This window comes from Alnus glutinosa, chromosome 10 (assembly GCF_958979055.1).
Source record: "Alnus glutinosa chromosome 10, dhAlnGlut1.1, whole genome shotgun sequence".
Lineage (NCBI taxonomy): Eukaryota > Viridiplantae > Streptophyta > Magnoliopsida > Fagales > Betulaceae > Alnus > Alnus glutinosa.
The window spans coordinates 13,008,648-13,027,428 of NC_084895.1; positions in this window are offsets into that span (position 1 = coordinate 13,008,648).

An 18,781-nucleotide genomic window follows, 5' to 3' on the forward strand; every position below is an offset into this window, starting at 1 on the left:
TTAAAGAATTTAACATTATGTGCATCATTAAATGTAACAAAATAAGAGGTTATTGCTAAATGGGTAATCTCCATTTCACTTCCTATTCATTACTTTGTACAGTGAAATACAAAATTTAATTGTTTGAAGATTATATGAGATAAAATATAAAATTTAATCAAATAATAAATTCTTTTCATGTATAAAAAAGTTAGTTTTTATACATTCGTATTTAGGATATGTTCTGCCTCCATTATTGCTTTTAGATAACTTTATTAATTAATATCCCTATTTAAAAAATATTAAATGCTTTCGTTTGATCAAGTAACTTGTCTTATATTTTCCAACAAATTTACAGACTAAAGATATAAAAAAGCACCGGTATATATTATTGTCATATATATATATATATATATATATATATATATATATATTTCCATTAAAGATTGAACAAAATTTAGTTTTGTTTTTAACAATAAAAGAGGTGGCTGCCCAACGACCACACGTATTGTTACAACTTTAATTAATTGACATAACATCGTACCTCGGATTCTACCACATTTTGTTGCAGCTATTCTGTAGGGTTAGGTTTGGCATCTATAAAAAGAAGAGGTGCCCCTTTGCTAAAGTGGAGAGTGGTTGATGAATATCTTGACCTGCCTGTATAAATATTAGAAAAGACTTAACAGTAACATCTGCCCTGTCCATGTCTTTGAATTTAGAAAGCGTTGTATTTTTGTGTGGAATAAGAATCTCTTTTTTCCATTTCAGAAAATAAAAATTTAAAAATATATATATATATATATATATATATACGGTCGAGTGAAAACTCAGAGATTTGGTGCAATCTAGGTATTAATAGGGTATAAATCGGGCGGCTATAGAATTGTAATTCAGGGACTTGCTATATATATATATATATATATATATATGTATGAGTTACACACGTGATCCACCTTGACCTTCTACTTTGGCCAAAGGCTGAGAAAGGGGCCCACCCACGCTATACAACAAAACATAAAACAAGTAGGGGGTGGGGGGGGGGAAAGCGAGTGTTTATAAGTTTGCATGCGACAACAACGTTGTTTCCAGCGGTCACGTTGCATGGTAGGTGGTGTTTTGAGTACTATTTAAAAGATCAACTATATTAATTTATATTTTTAAGATTTTTTTAAGTTCTTTGAGATATGATGGTTAGAATATATTAATAAAAGATTATAAGTCTCACATGCACCAACCTTCATTACTCATGACGTCTAGTCTTTATAAGTTTGCATGAGACAACTTAGTTTCTTTTTTTACGGTGTACATTGCATGGTATGTATCATAAGTTCTATTTAAAAGATCAACTATACTAATCTTTTTAAGATTCTTTGAGATGTGATGGTTAAAATTTGTTAATAAAAAATTATAAGTCACACATGCATGCATCAACCTTTATTACTTGTAACGGCAAGTCTTTATAAGCTTTCTTACTGTGTCGCGTTGCATGGCATGCGTTTGTGAATCTTATTTATGAGATCAACTGTATTAATTTATTTATTTTTTAAAAAAGTTGTTTCGAACAGTAGTGTCACGTTGCATGGTAGGCAGCATCATGAGTACTATTTAAAAGATCAACTATATTAATTTATTTATTTTTAAGTTTTTTTAAGTTCTTTGAGATATGATGGTTAGGATATATTAATAAAATATTATAAGCTTCACATGCATGACGGCAAGTCTTTATAAGTTTGCATGAGAGAGCATAGTTTCTTTTTTTACCATGTCACGCTGCATGGTATGCGTCGTGAGTTCTATTTAAAAGATCAACTATACTAATTTTTGTAAAACTCTTTGGTTTATTAAGTCTCACATGCATGCATCAACCTTTATTACTTATAACGGCAAGTCTTTATAAGCATGCTTACCGTGTCGCGTTGCATGGCATGCGTTTGTGAGTCTTATTTATGAAATCAACTGTACTAATTTATTTATTTTTTTGAAAAAGTTTTTTTAATTCTTTGAGATGTAGGTGATGGTTATTATTTATTAATAAAAAACTATAAATCTCACATGCACCAACCTTCATTACTCATAACGGCAAAAATGAAGAAAATATTCAGAAAGTATAAGAATGATAAATTCTTTCCTAAACAAACAAAATTGACAAATATATCTAAACAGGCTAGTTTCTAAATATTCAAAAACAAGTAACCGTTACTTTTACTTTCTTGTATTCTCGTGGAGTCCGGCATTTATTAAAATTGGGTTACCATTTGCCTTTTGGGTTCATGTTTAATTTGTTTATAGACTTGTTTAGTATCTTAATTATGAAAGCTTGCTATATATGAAGGCCGGTAAGAACTTATCAAATATCATGTATATCCTACATGTGTCTTATTCACATTTATGAAATTTTGTTTCCTTTTCCATTAATCCATTTATTATTATTATTATTTGCTGGTTTTGGCCCGATAGACTTGGTCTAACCCGTTTAAAAATCTTAGAGCTAGCCTTCAAAATAGAGGTGGGCATTTGACCTAAAAAATTGTCTATCTTGATACTGCTTACCATAAAATCGATTGACATGAATTGGTTTCCAATAGCTTGCTGATCACTATAAAAAAATCGATTTTTTTTTTCAAATATTTTTTTAAATTTTTATTCTAAAAAAAAAAATCAGCTTTTGGTGTAGTTTATTCTAGCATCATTTTAGAAAAACGAAACTAAAATCTTCTTTTTACATCGTTTGCAAATAACGTCGTAAATTTAGAAGTTTCTGCATCGTTTTTGAAAAACGACCCTAAAATTAGCATTTTGTTATTTTTTTAATGAAAACGACGTAAAAAGAAGCTTTTGCATAAATTAGATAATGTCGTAAATTTAGAAGCTTTTGAGTCATTTTTCAAAAATGACACAAATATTAGCATCTTTATTATTATTATTAAGAAAACGACACATATCTAGAAATATTTTTCATCCTTCGTCCTTTTTTTTTTTAAAAAAAATATAATCGACGCTAAGTAATGTAAAAAAATTGATGTTATTTCTACAGTAACGACGTCAAATTCTGTCGTTACTTAAGGAAACGATGTCAAATCTCGTCGTTACTTTTAAGGAAACAACGTTACAAATTGCATTTATTGGAGTCGTTTCTACAGTAAAAAATTAATTCACTTCATCATGCTTGCATCACGTGTATTTTCATAAACGCCAGCTATATACCAACTACGCCTATCCCATCATTATTATAGCGCATTATGACTCCAACTCATCTCCTTTCTTCATTTCAAACCAGGGACAAGGATCTGAACTGGAGAGGATCCAGTTAGTTTTATTTGAGGGACAAAATTGTTCTTTTACATTTTTATGGACAAATTTGCCCCTTAAATAACTCTAACCGGATCCCTTCCAGTTCAAACCAGAGCCTCAATTTCATTTCCTTCATTTAATTTCCCGTGCCTTCCCCTTCTCTCAGTTTCTTTTCCCCATTCCCTCTCATTGTTGCGTTCAATTTGTTGCTTCTTCTTTCTCCAAAAAACACAGTTGCAACCCACCCTCCACCATTGCCTCGACGCTCCCAGCTGTCGTGCTGCTCTCCTACCCCCGATCCACTCTCTAACGATAGCTTGTTCTCGAAACAAAAGCTCTAGTGGATTTTAGATCCGGTTATTTCCAGGCCCAATCTATTAACCTCTGTTAGTCCCGATATCAGACATTCCTCACCACTATGTTCTTTGGCCTCTTCGCTCTGTCACATCCCTCCGTGTCTTTGTCCGGCCTTCACGCGCCCATGCATGGATCTCACTCGCCAGTGCACGAATTCTTCTCTCCTACTCGTGGCTTCATCGTTCCACCCCTCTACCGCCTTCCTCCACTATTGCTGTTGTTTGTTTTTAGTGTTTTGTTGTATTACTACTTTTGTTTCGATTTTCCTTTTTTATTTTATTTTTTGTTAGCTTTTTAGGTTATAGTCTCCCTGTGGCTATGTGATTTATTGTGATGACCCATTTTTTTTAAACAAAAAGAATCATCAGAGTGGCATGACATTTAGTCATAAGCCAACACATACGAAACACATCTCGTAACATTTGCACAACATATTAGAGTATCAGAGATTAAACATATAGCAACAGAAACTCTAAACATTATCCAAAAGAAATAATTACAACATCCGGAGCTGTAAGTATTTAAAGCTTATCAAGTATTATTTACATAACACAAGAATGGCTATACAAAAGGTGTCACATCTAACATATTGTCATATACAAAAGAACTACATCAAAAGTGGACTATCTATATATATCATGTGACTCAGCTATACTCGTATATAAGCTTTCCAAACCTTCAAAAATACAAGCATACATGTACATCTAAGTGTGAAAACAGTTGACATCATATCTCAGCTATACTCATATACTAGCCTTCCAAACCTTTGGAAAATACAAGCATACGTGTAAATTTAACTATAACATCACATAAATCATTATACGCATTCTAGCCGTAATGATATACACATGTTTTGTTTCATTCAAGTTTATAAGCATATCTATATGTCTAGCATGTAATACCACATAATCATTCTGTGCAAACTAACTGTAATAGTATACATATGTTCTGTTCCATTCAAAACCATATACATACTAATACATCTAGCATGAAAGCCCTCATAAATCATGTTATGCTTTCCTTTCATCCGTTTTCCTTGTTTTGTTCCTGATGCTAATGGGACTTTTACCCAACTGGTCTTACACTTGAATTGCCAATGAGACTTCAACTCAAACGGTCTTACATTGCATTGTGCCAATGAGACTTCAACTCAAACGGTCTTGTTGTTGAGGCCAACGAGACATTCACTCAACTGGTCTTACACATGAGTGGCCGATGAGAAAACCAAACGATCTTACACAGTAGTGTTAATGATTTTGTTCCATGCTATGCATACTTGCCATAATCATTATATACATGCTTTGACACATTTATGCAACATTTCGTATCCCATACTTTTCATTTCATTCTCAATATAACATGAAATTTTAATTCATCACAAAGCTCATAAAACATATCTCAATCCACATTTTTATAAACATATCTTAAAACTCACAAACCATCATCAAATCATATTTCAACATAATTCAAAGTATTGAAAGCATCATCATCCATATATCATTCTAAAATATTATCGGCTCGAATTTAAACAAATATAACATTCTTCAATCAACATAAAACCATGAAACTTAGTATCTTTTCTCAATGAGGTGAAAACTCACCTAGGCTACTCATCTTAGAGCTTATGAAGGAATTTCCCAATTTAAGCTTGCAATGTACCACTACGTTACACATTGCAATAACACATTAAGACTATCCCAATCCAACTCTAACCTTAAATTCTACTAAGGCATCGTTTAGTTCACAGAATAAGTCCTTGGAATGGAATGATTATTCCATTGGAATAGTTATTCTTTTATTTGATAGGGACCTATTTCTTGGAATAGCTATTCCATAGGAATAACTATTCTCTTACAAAGAGGAATAGTTATTCCTCTAAAAAATGAGAGGAATAGCTATTCCTGATGGAATAAACAATCTTTTCTAAAAAAACCCATATTTTTTTGTTAAGTTTTTCAAATTAAACTTAAAATAAAAAAAATTTAAAAATTTAAAACTAGTTAGATCTGTGGACTTTGGGTGGCTGACCTTCCCAATGGGTGGCCGACCACCCATAGCAAACCTCGGGGTTGGTCGCACCACCCTGGAGTGCCTCATAATGGACCCGCGAGGCCCTCCGAGAGAGGTGCGGCCACCCCCGATCTGCATCCATAGGGGTGGCCGGCCACCCATTGGATGCCATAACCAAGAAATTCCATAAAAGCAGCCATGAACAAAACTACCCACAATGGAAAATACATCAATGCCATGTCGGAGGACCACCCAAACACCTTGCCAAGATCGGAAGCGACGGCCAAGTATATGCTTTTGCCAGAAAAGGACAAATTTTCACTTTCAAGTTTCCGTGATTCAGAAAATTTAGAGAAAATATAAATATTTTTAATAAAATATCAAATGCACCTCGTTCATACATTTCCACAAGAAATAAAAAATAGAAATTGTTAGTTTTTGTGTTGGCTGCATTCTGTTGGATAAAATCACTTCTATGTAATGTTGCTGCTTTCATAGGGATGTTGCTTTATCCAGAGTCTACTCTTCAGCTACGTTCTTCAAGAAGATTCTATGAAGTTTTCAAGGAAGTTTATTTCGGTTCCCTATCAGCCGTCCGGACGACGTGGTATTCTGTCCAGAAGCTCATCAGTCAGCAACATTCGTCCGGACTACGTGGTATTCCGTCCGGACGCTCTTCTGTCAAAGCATCATCCGTCCGGACGACGAGAACTTTCTGTCCGGACGCCCATTAGTGTCTAGAAGCTTCAAACAGTTCAAGGTTGCATTTGTCCGGACATAATGGCAAATCGTCCGGACGCTCTTCAGAGTTCGAGAAGACGCCCAGCTGTCCAATGCATTAGCCGTTCGGACGACGTGACAAACCATCCGGACGCTCATCAGACTAAAGCATCATCCGTTCGGACAACGTGGATTCCCGTCCGGACCTTCCTCTGTGTCGAGAAGCTTCAAACTGCTCCAGCTTGCATCTGTCCGAACGTTTCAGCAGCCCGTTCAGACGACTCTCAGTGTTCAACCAAGCTTCAGATTTTCTTTCCAAAATCAAATATGAGAAGATTGCTGCAACTGTCCGGACGACATGGATTCCCGTCCGGCCGCGCTTCTCCTTAAGGCAAGTTCGCAATTCAAATTCAACCGTCCGGACGCTAGCCTACCATGGTCCAGACGCGCTTTTGACAGATATGGAAATTGCGTGTAGCAGATCACCCCTCCGGACGGTCATCCTCCTGGTCCAGAAGCGCGAAGCCTATATAAGGAAATTACTTGCAGCGGACGTGCGACCGTCTGGACGACAGTGCCTCACCGTCCGGACGCGGCTCTCAAATAGGAAAGATCTTCAGCGAAATTTTTGGAATTTCGGTCGCACAGTTGTCCGTCCGGACGGCACCCAGCTTTATCAAGCCAGACACTCATTTGAGCCTTCAGCCTATAAATAGAGGCCTCTGTGCTTGAGAATTGCAAGAATTCGATACTAAATTCCACTAGTACTTAGAGAGTTATTTTGTGAGATTATTGAGCTGAATTGTTCTCTCAAAAGCCGTTGCTGCGCTTAAACTGAAGTTTATCTTAGGGGTTGACCCTAAGGTAAATGATTCCATTGAAGACCCCTTCAGGTAGGAGACCTGGTTGGGAGGTATTCGTGTTAACACATTAGAGTGCAAGGTACGACCATTGCATCAGGGGTATGTGAGTGCTACTATCTTATAACTAGTCTTGTCTTCTGAATAGTGGATATTCTGGGTTTGGCTGCCCCAGAGTGGTTTTTCTCATCTTAAGTTTCCACTTTGTCAACAAAATATTTGTCTCCTTTAATTTCTGCATTTAATATTTTGTTGCACACTGTTTACACACACTTGTATAAATTATAAGTCTCTTTATTTTTCATAAATGAAAATCAAAACTCCGGCCAGCTCATCCTGGGCAAGATATGAACTGCCACTGCTTTAAATCCCGTTGGATGCACCTAAGAGATCCTGAGAACCGATTTCAAAGCCAAAGAACACGCAGAAAAATCGAAGTTTGAGCTCGTGAATGCCTGAACCCATATCGTCGCCACCAATATCATCCATTCACGTGACTACCCCGCCATCGGCTGCCCACAGTGACGACGGTGGCTCCTCCTCAATGAATTTCTGTTCCTCAGCAACTCTACATGGCCCCATTTATACACGTACAATTCACCACAATGGCTTTTATGGGGCTTTGGGTGGTTGGCCACCCACCCACTCATAGAGTGAACAACTTATTTTTTTATTTTTATTTTTTAAGGTTAGAGTTTTTTTTAGAAAAACAAGAAATTATGTGAATTTTTTAGTAATTTTGGTTCAATTCCAATTGTGATATATGTGTTGTCACCAAACTAAAGAATTTGAATAATTATTCCTTTCCACCATTCTTCATTCCCAGTAATAACTATTTATTTTCTTAATGGAATGCACATTCCGCAAACCAAACGAGGCCTAAGATTCTTGATTTATCTCAAGAGCCAATAAAATAGTAACCCATAGAATTTCTAGGGTTTCATTAGACAACACAATAACTAAAAACACCAACCCATAAAAAAATCTTAGGGTTGGACACCAAAAATCCCTAATTTACCACATTTACACAAAATTTAGGGTTTCGGTCTTACCTTGATTTCCAACCAAAGATGAACCCGTTGCTTGGAAATTGTTTAGAACTCCTCTAAACACCAAATACCTATAGAAATTTGAGGGATTAAACTCAAACTCTAAGGATTAACATAGAATGTAAGAAAAGTTAGGGTTTGTGGATTTACTTCAAACCAATCAATGAAAACAACGATTTCACACCAAGGATCTTGTTTTTAGTATTAGAATTGAGTTTGGAATCTTCAAAATACAAGGATCTAGGTTTCGGATGCAAACCCTAGGATAGAGGAGAGATTTTCATGTGCGTGAGAGGAAGAGGGGGAAAAGTGGGCTAAAAAGCGCGTCCAACCAACTTAAATCTTGGATTGTCCGAATAGCATAAGTAGTTCGGATACACCAAACTGAAATGTGCATCTTGACTCTCGGGTCGCATTGTCAAGACACATAAATGTCCCATCCAGACGGATATGAAGAAGTGAACTCATTGTTCAAGTTGTTCAAACACCATGAAGTCTTGTCCGAACACACTTGAACCTAGGACTCTCGGCCTAGTCAGTCCGCAAGTCTTCCAGACATAGAAGTGAACAGAACCCTACTGCCTAACCCATTTGGACACAACAAATTTCATGTCCGGACACAAATCCATAAATTCAGATTTTAAACTATTTATAAGTGTTCTTTTCCATTCTTTACCTAATTACTCTTTTAATTAGTTTAATTTGTGTTCTTAATTCTTAATTAATATATTGGACGTTACATCTATTCTTGTTGTGGATACTCATTATAATGAATGTTGGATTTCCTGTTTGGTTGCTGAGAAAATGGTAAGAATCTGAAAGGAAAAGTGACTTTTTTTTTTTTTTTTAAACAATGAAATGTTGATGTCGTTTAAATTGAAACGATGTAAATAAGTTGATGTCATTTAAATTTAAATGACTTCAAAGTTGAAGTTGTTTATTTAAACGACGTAAACTGATTTACCTCGTTTCAAATAGAGATGAAAAAAATTCTTGTCATTTATATGAAAAGTGATGAGAAATTTTTTTCTCTACACCGGATAACGCAACATATGATTAAAAGACATGAACTTATTAATGTCATTTTTTTATTGTTCACGTTGTTTTTTAAATGACATGAAATAGCGTTTTTTGGTAGTAGATGCAGTGTGGTTTTGAATCGCAAAAAAGCAATGCTCTCAAGTCAGTTGTCAATCATGGGGTTTTATGGTACGACGAAACCCAACCCAATCGGCCTCCACTAAAACCCTAATTTCCAAAATCATTTTTCAAAAATTAATTTATAAGTTACAAGAACTTATGACTTAGATCTTCTATGTCATAATCTCTACTCACATCAAAGCCATATTTAATGTAACTTAAAGACCTTACTTATATATGATAAAATAATATGCAATCAAAGGTATACATGCTCAATACTCATTAATAAATCAATGAATAAACAATTTTATTCTATCACAACTAAAAAATCGTAGAAAACAATTGGAGTTTAGGTCACACTTCCTAACAGATATGCTAACCTCTATTGTACAAGGGTTATTTGTATAAGTATGCATAACAAAATGATGGTATGTTAGAATGATAATCACCACCGTACGAGAGTAAATTATACGAGTATGATGATATGATGAGATAATGATTTGGCGATAATGGAATGACGTGTGTAATAATGTTTTGATTTAAATTTACAAGTTATATCCATCAAAGTGAAAATTTCATGAATCATGCCATATTTATATGAATTTTTCACTTTGCATTTTCAAGCAAACATTTTGAACACTTTGTGAAAACCCGCTAACCTTGAAATGGCATGGTGTCATGAAACGTCATTTTGTGTTTATCACAAAGGCTTATCTCATGATTTACTTCTATATGGTGTTTACTCATTAATTCGTGAATTTACACTTTATCTTTTCCATCTGTAAAATATCTTTGTTTTTTACAAGGAACCAACCTTAAGAGTCAAGCAGGAGGTCCTAGAGCTCGATGCCACTGTCTAGACCTAATTGAGATCAATAAAGTTTTGATGGAGCACGATTTACCTTTTGACAAATAGTTACTTTTGGCGATATAGCAGACTTATTATTTTGCCATTTTGCTAGTTGTATTAAAATACTTGAAATTGAAATTGGGGCTACCCGAGCTTATTTTGTGTACTGATTTACGTAAATGTGATGGTTCGTAGTAAATACATTCGTTGTAATGATTAACATTGATAGAATAGAATGAAATTCATATATTTTTGCTCCTTTGTATTCTAAACCTGGGGAATATAGGTATTCTCTAAGAGTTTTTTACCTATTAAATAAGCTCGGGCAAGTTATGGTGGTACTCCAAGTTAATTACTAGTTAATTAATTTTGGAGGCATTACAGTTTTTTTCCCATGAGACAACTCATGCCTATGGGTCATGGTTGCCACAATGTCAGTGAGAGCTGGATTTGGCAATGGGTGGTTGAACCAGCATGGGGGACTTTCTTCTTCAGTGTTTCCCACGTGAATGAATGCTACCATGTTTTTCTGCTGCGGTAGAGTGTCTTCGATCTTATGGAGAAGAAATTCAAGTGCCTTCTTTTAATGTTGATAGGACATTATCTCGCAGATCCTTAGGAGCTTCATGCCTCATTCAATTATTTGACGTGGACTTCTTTGGTTCTTTGTCTTTTTGCAGGCTCTTTCTTCAAATGTTGGGCTTGGGTAAGATGGGTCATGTTGAGCTTCTTTACTCCTAGGCTTCAATTCGTTATTGATAATAGACTTTCATATTGATAATCTCATGCCTTTTTGTAATGCCTTGCTTTATATAAAAAATGTAAGTGAAAATTTTCGATTCCCACGTGACATTACGACCTCATTAGAGTTGAGTTTTGGCAGCGAAATATATTTTTTTCTTAAAGATTTGGGAACATTTCACATCAGAGCTAGCTGAATTGCCTCAATATATATGTAAATATAACCAACGTGTTCTCACGTAATAATTACACACAAAGCATTAATATATAACGTGTTCTCACGTAACCATTGTTTTAACCTAATGCGAATCATAATGTAAACCATTACATATTAACAAAATATATAAAAGCCTTATTCATAAATAACAGGTTCAGCATAAAAGATCTTAATAGTCCTGACCTTTCTCTCCTATCCTGCATAAACATATATGTAATTGTGGTTATAACCACAATCCTATACTGTAATCAAGTAAGTCAACTGCTTTCAATAATATAATAAAATACTGATTTATTTCATAATACATAATGCAACAATATGATGTAATGATAGATTCATATGCTCAATCTCATTTACTAATTTATGTCGTAGCAATTACCGTGGGACTTAAACCTCGGGTCTTATTAAACTATTGGTGGTTAACGCCTTGGGACTTAAACTTCTGTTCTTGTAAATATTGGTGATTGTTTAGTGAGGCTTTGGGGCTTAAACCTTCGGTCTTGCTAAGCCATGGAACTTAAACCTTCGGTCTTTGCCTTGGGACGTTAACCCTCGATCTACATGATTAATTAGTGCCTTGAGACTTAAACCTTCGGTCTTTGCCTTAGGACGTTAACCCTCGATCTACATGATTGATTAGTGCCTTGGGACTTAAACCTTCGGTCTTACTTATTGATTAGTGATGCCTTGAGACTTACACCCCGAATTTTACTTATTAACAGGTTCATAACTCACAACAGTAAAATATGTTAAGTCAATTTATTAGCAGGCTTATGATTGATAACAGTACAATATGCAAAGTCCTAAACAAATCACTTACAATTAAATAAAGTAGAGATCACAACATCCTAGAAACCAATATCACCATATAATTAAATAAAGCATAAATCACAATATTATGGCTACCAGTATCACTCCCAGTAAGTATTTCTAAAATACTTACTCATATATAATTAAATAAACCTGCAATCAATACATTATGGAAAACAATATCACGCCCATTAAGTATTTTATACTTACAGTTCTGTCCTATTTCAGACAATATAAACACAAGTGCTCATAAAAATATTACAAGTGCTCACTGCAATTCAATTTTGTACATGTGATAGTGTATTAGTACAAAATTGTTAAGAAACCTATTTTATCACTTATATCACTTTTGTTTTTTAACTACTAAACATAATTTTCTAATATCGTTTATATATTATAACAGCATATAAAATAGATCAATTATATCAACACATATTTCATATAGGCATTATTATGGTATTTATAATTAATGTCCAAAATATCATTTAAGCTAAAACGGCATTATAAAAGCTTATCTATCTTTGTACAAAGTCAACACAGTGACTTCCTTAATGTAAAATATTGAGTTTTATTTTGTAAAAATAACTGAATAGCACAATGATATAAATATAAACAATCCTAATTTTATTCTTTATAAAATTGGGCAGCGCAACGACGCTTTATAAAATACTCTATTTTCATATAGGCATTACAACTACGCTTTTTATAAAATATTATTTTTACTCGGACATTATAATGGCGTGTTTTATTAATTAAATAAACCACCTTGAAAATCTTGCTTAAACACAACTTTAAACATTTAAACACCTCTTAACTTTAAAATAAAAGCTATAAAAGCATAAATCAAGGCTTTGAGAGAAACTTACCAAAAATATCTCAAAGTAGATATTTTAAAGCACTTCACTTGATTGGTTGAGAGGGAATCAGCTGAGAGAGATATTTTCTTTTATTTCTTTTCTTTTCCTTTTATTTTTGTCTGACCCGAGAGTGTGAGGGAGAGAAGAAAGAGTTCTTCTTCCTCTCTTTGTGAGCTTTGCTGTTTCTATTTTAAGAAAGGTGCTGGGAAATACCCACTGCAAGCCAAGACAGAAAAAGAAAAGAAGAAAGCCTGCTTTATCCTGTTCCTGGGATGCTGATTGAATGGGAAGAGAGAATTTGAGAGATGGTTCTCTTATTTTTTACTATGACTGAGGGGAAAACAAATGAAAGGAAAGAGTTTTTAGAGTTTCTTTTCTTGTTTTTATCTTCATAGACTGAGAGACATACAAAGAGAGAAAAACAGAGTTTTCTTGCTCTGTTTTTCTGCCACCTATCGAAACACACAAAGAAAGGAAATGAGAGTGATTCTTTTCTGTAAAAGGAGGTGTGAATTGTGAGAAAAGAAAGAGAGAACTTGTTGCAGAAAAGGAGAAGAGAAAGCGGAGAGTTTCTGCATCTTTTGGTCATGTGGGTGATATATTTTCTAAGTTGTTTCTTCTTCTTTGTTGTTTTGAGAGAGAGAGCAATAAGCAAGGAGAGTTTCTGCAAAACATATAAAGAAAGGAAGAAGAAGGCTCAAGTGTGAAAATAAGCTAAGATGTGCCTTCTAAATATAGAGTATTTGAACGGCTTGGATTGATTGGGCTCAGATTCATCTAATGGCTGAGAGAAGGTTCAGCTCACTTGGATGTGTCACGCTGTGGTGGTGAGTCATGTAGTAATCATTAGCTTCATAATATACTATGTCTCTAACAAACTAAAAATTAGTTCCTAACTTAACTCTCCAACTAATATGTTTAAGGTCTTGTTTATTAAGCTTGCTTTGGGTTAAGTTGATCGATCGGTTGGGGGAGATTCGTGGGCAGCAAGTGGGTGAGAAGATATTTTCTCCAAAATAGAGATAGGTGTTCGAATGATATTATCTTCTGCAGAACTATGTCGATCGATTGCCATGCATTGGTGATCGATTGCCGTGTGGATCGATCATCGATCTCTAGATTATATATTTCTATTTCGATTTATAAATTAAGGTTTGATAAACTTTTTTAATCATTTTAGAAGTTATACACGTGCCTCTCCTATTAATGAATATTTAACCTTTATAAATATTCTTATATTCTTTTATATTATTATTTAGATCTTAAATTCTATTTTAAGACGTTATATTTCATGTCTTAAAATCTGGGGCGCTACACTTTTCGACCTATTACCCAATCAGTGCTTTCTCCAATTGTTATGCTTCGTTCTCCTCATGTCACATGTTCTCATGGCGACTCGTGGGTGGCTAACCACAATCACTTGAGTTGGGTTGCCAGCTTCTTAACATGTTTGTGAAGTTGGTGGCCTCCTGCAGTTTATGCCAAGTGGTCGGTTGGTCGAGGGCTCCGCGTGGGGTACATGGTCTTGGCTAGCCAATTGCCCACTGATGTATGATTCAAGACGTATGATCTTGCTTTGATCGAATGCTCGGTAATTATGTAGTATGTGGTACATGGTCTTACTCTAACCAATTTTTTGATGAGATATGACTTGGGGAACATGATCTTCCTCTAAACAATTGCCCAATAAAATATGATTTTGGGTACATGACCCTACTTTGACAAATTGCCCAATATAATATGATTTGGGATACATGACAATGCCTGGACAATTGCCCAGTAGAATATGATATGGGGTACATCACAATACTCTTGTGAATTATCTAATAGGATATGATTTGTGGTACATGACCATGCTCTAACGAATGTCCCAATGTAGTATGATACGAGATGCATGACATTGCTTTGGCCAATTGCTTGTCGAGGTGCAATTTGACTCCAACAGTGGTGCCTTGTTGAATGGTAGTCTTCTTCGCAGTAGCACATTGCATGGGTTGTGAATCTTCAACAAATTTGTTCAGTGGGATTTTGGCCATTTGACAAGAATAATGTGCTACTGGTTCAACATCTGCCACATTGGTCATGACTGGCATGGTTGGGCTCTTTCGTTGACTCATTGAAATGAGCCTAGGGTGCCTTTTGAATCGGGTCCTCTCCTAACTTGTGTTAAACATGGGCCGGTTAAGGATTTTAGTTTTGTCATTGTTGCCTATTTTGCTAGAAATAGGCATCGACGAGCCAATGAAGGGGTTAGTATCGATCCGATCTCCGCATTTGTTCTGGATTGCGATTCGCTGATAAACTCAATCCTAAATACAGAGGAGGAAAGGGAGAGGATAACAAGCACTATGCGGGTCACTTAAGATGAGGCATTTCGGAGTAGCAAGCTTTTAATAGCGGTTTCATGGGCCACACGACAACCCCTTCCCACAATAGAGGGGTGGCCATGTGGTGACACCCTCCTACATCAAAGGGGATGGTCAAGCGGCCAACCCCTCCCACAACAAATGTAGGTGGTTGCGTAGCCAACCTTGGCCACCCTTACAAAAGGGTCATTGTACAACCACCCTCTCCCATAGTAGAGAGGCTGTTATTGCCCAATATTTAAGTTATGGGCTAAGATGGTACATCCAACTTGGTTTGTACCTAATGTAGGGCTGTACAAAAAAATACGGTTAGTGGTTATTGGCTAAAACTGCTAACCGCAACCGCCTCCGCCTAGGTGGTTAGCGTTTATTTTTATAATCGCCGGTTAGCGGTTAATATGTTTATAACTGGCGGTTTGAAAACCGCCTTTTAATTTGGGCTTTGGGCATGTTTTAATTTTTTTTTAAAAAAAAAATAAATAAATAATTTTTGGACATTTTGGCTTTTGGTACAAAATTAACAAATCTAAATACAAATCTAAAATATCTATTAAAAAAAAATACAAATCCAAATAACCAAATACTCCAAAACATTACAAGTCAAACATCTGCAATTGCCGAACCGAGAGCCCTAATTTCATCGATAGCTCAGCTCACAATGCCTCCGACGGGTAGGCCTCCTCTAAACCAAACCCAAATTCCACAACATTTACACTAAATTAACAAAAAAAGATTCACACAAACCAACCAGAATCACCCAAAAATGAAAAGTCACCAGCTAAAAACAATCTCAAAAAAATTACTCAACTTATTAAAAAGGAAAAGCACAATCCAGCATAGGTCTTCTCCAAAATCTCCAACTGCGAAGTGGTCTTCATTTTCTGCTTAGTCTTGTTCTCCCCCTCCAGCGGCTTCTTCTTCTCTCCCTTGGAACCAGCAACCTCCATTGCTGAAGATCAAGCTCACCACTATACAAACAAACAAACGAACATAAAAACCCTAAAAACAACAAAATCTCCCTCACTGTCTGAAACTCGGTAATGAGCAAACCTGAAGTGGAGAGCAACGACAGTCGGCAAAAGTGGAGAGCTACGACAGTCGGTAGAAGTGGAGAGCATCGGCAGCGGCGACAGAAGTGGAGAGGCAGGAAAGCAACGGCGCAGTAGAAATCGAAACTCGAAAGTGAAATGTGTTTGAAACCCTAAAACCTAAAGGCTAAATCAGACTAATCAATGGCATTGTGTGGTATGAAACGACGCCAACTGGCCCTGTAAATATAATTTTTATTTTTATTTTATATATATATATAGGTGGGTGGTTAGCGATTATTAACCGCTACCCCTATAACCGCTAAGCGCCTCCGCCTAAATGGTTAGTGATGGTTAGTGGTTATTTATAACCGCCTTCAAAAGCAGTGATGCGATTAGTGGTTGCAGAGCGATTATAACTGCTCCGTTTGTACATGCCTAGTCTAATGTAAACTAGCCGATTGGATGGTCTAGACATTTTTTTTTTTAAAAAAAAAAAAAAAAAATTATTGGATTTGATGTGGCCTTATTGCCTTGTGTCACTCATCACGGTTAAAATATTAATAGAAGGAGTATAAGGGAGTTATTTGATAACTTTTAAACCTTAAGAAACGATTTGATAAAATGTGAAACCTCAAGGGCCACTGAAGGATTTTTTTTTTTTTTTCCTTTTAAATGTAGAAAATTATGTTACTATCAGCTCGTGCTTTCACACTTTTTGACATTGAGACCCCAAATTTTCATTTTATGAAATTTAGACATGTACTTTAAACATTTTTAAATCCAAACATCCATTAGGATTTCAGTCAGATTATTGACAGAAAGCTACTCATGTGGGCCCCACTATATCTAATTTGTCATGAGTTTAATTTTTAAAAAGGTAAAAGAGAAAAAACACATACACACATCCATGGGAGGCCAACCTCCACAAACTATGGAGGGAGGAAAGGCGATGGAGAAGACTCCATGATTTCAAATTATAGTTTAAACAATGATTCTGCTATCCAAATAATAGATCCTATAACTTTAAAGGCACATGCTTTAGAGAAAATAAATTTTTGATGATATATATTTATATAAGCACCCAAGGCGTATTTCACAAGTACTTAGTTGAACCTTTACATTATTCGAAATAAAATAAAATAAAATTGTTATTAAATGTTACTAAAATACTATAATATTATATTTTATGTGTCCCAAATTACCAAGTTGGGGATATCCAGTTTAATTTTCACAATTTATCTCATAAAAATTGCCAACAACCTAGTATATATTGATAGGAAATAGGCTAGACAAACCTAACAACAATAGTGACTTTATTACATGATTGTTGTGCAAAGAATACATGATTCACACCTTCCTTCAAGTAGACATGCAATTTTTACATGCTAGCTCAATGTTGTTCATTCTTTGCTAAAAATGAACAACTTACTGAAATATTAGATTCCCAAAAGACGTGGCTGAATTTAAACCGATTAATTTTGATTAACTCGGAGAGTGTTATTGGCAATTCCTACAAATCAATTAACTGATGGTATTACCTTAAACGTTAAATTATCAGAGTATGAACATGTGGAAAGCAAAAATAAATTATCTGAAATTTCTAGCAAAAAATCATTTATTAGCATTATGTATCATTAGTTAGAGACACAAAGCTTCCAACAAATATTTCTATAATATAGCATCAAATATCTATCTAATCAAACCTTACAATGCGAGCTATTCGCTTGGTATCTTCATCCCAACGAATTTTTCACTCTACAACCTGACAACCTGCTAATCTGCAAAACACCGAAGTATTTTACTGGTGGAAGGAAAGTAACTGTGTAAGTCTATGACTCAATAAGTAAATTATTACATAATCGATTTATGTAATGAGCCTTAGGTGACAATTCACAACTCTTGAATATTAAATGTGAGTTTTCACAAATATGTTATGTCTTATCTCTGTTATTATACCATTGAAAATATAGTTTACTTTAAAAAGTGGTGTGGCATAATTCTCGTAACAATCATTGATATTTTAATGTAGATAAATTATGTAATATATATATATAATCGTTTAATTCTAGCTCTTTTTTCTGTATGGTCTATTCAAGCCATTAACCCATTTTTGGTAGGGTTAGCGTTGTCCTGAGGGACCCGTTGTACAATATTGGTGCCTTGGATATTTTCGCATACTGTCTTCTACTAGTTGCTCAACCGAGTCTGACATTGAATGGCGCTACTAGCAAAGCCATAACAGTAACCCCATCATATCCATGTATATAATCGTTTAACTATAGCTCGTTCCTCCGTATGATCTATCCAAGTCATTAACCCATTCTTGGTAGGGTTGACGCTATCCTGAGGGACGCATAGTACAATATCGATACCTTGGATATTTTCGCATACCATCTTCTACTAGCAGCTCGATCGAATTCGACATCAAGTGGCCCATGCTACTAGCAAAATCATAATAATGATCCCATCTGTATATAGTGAGCTCGTCACAAACAATCAT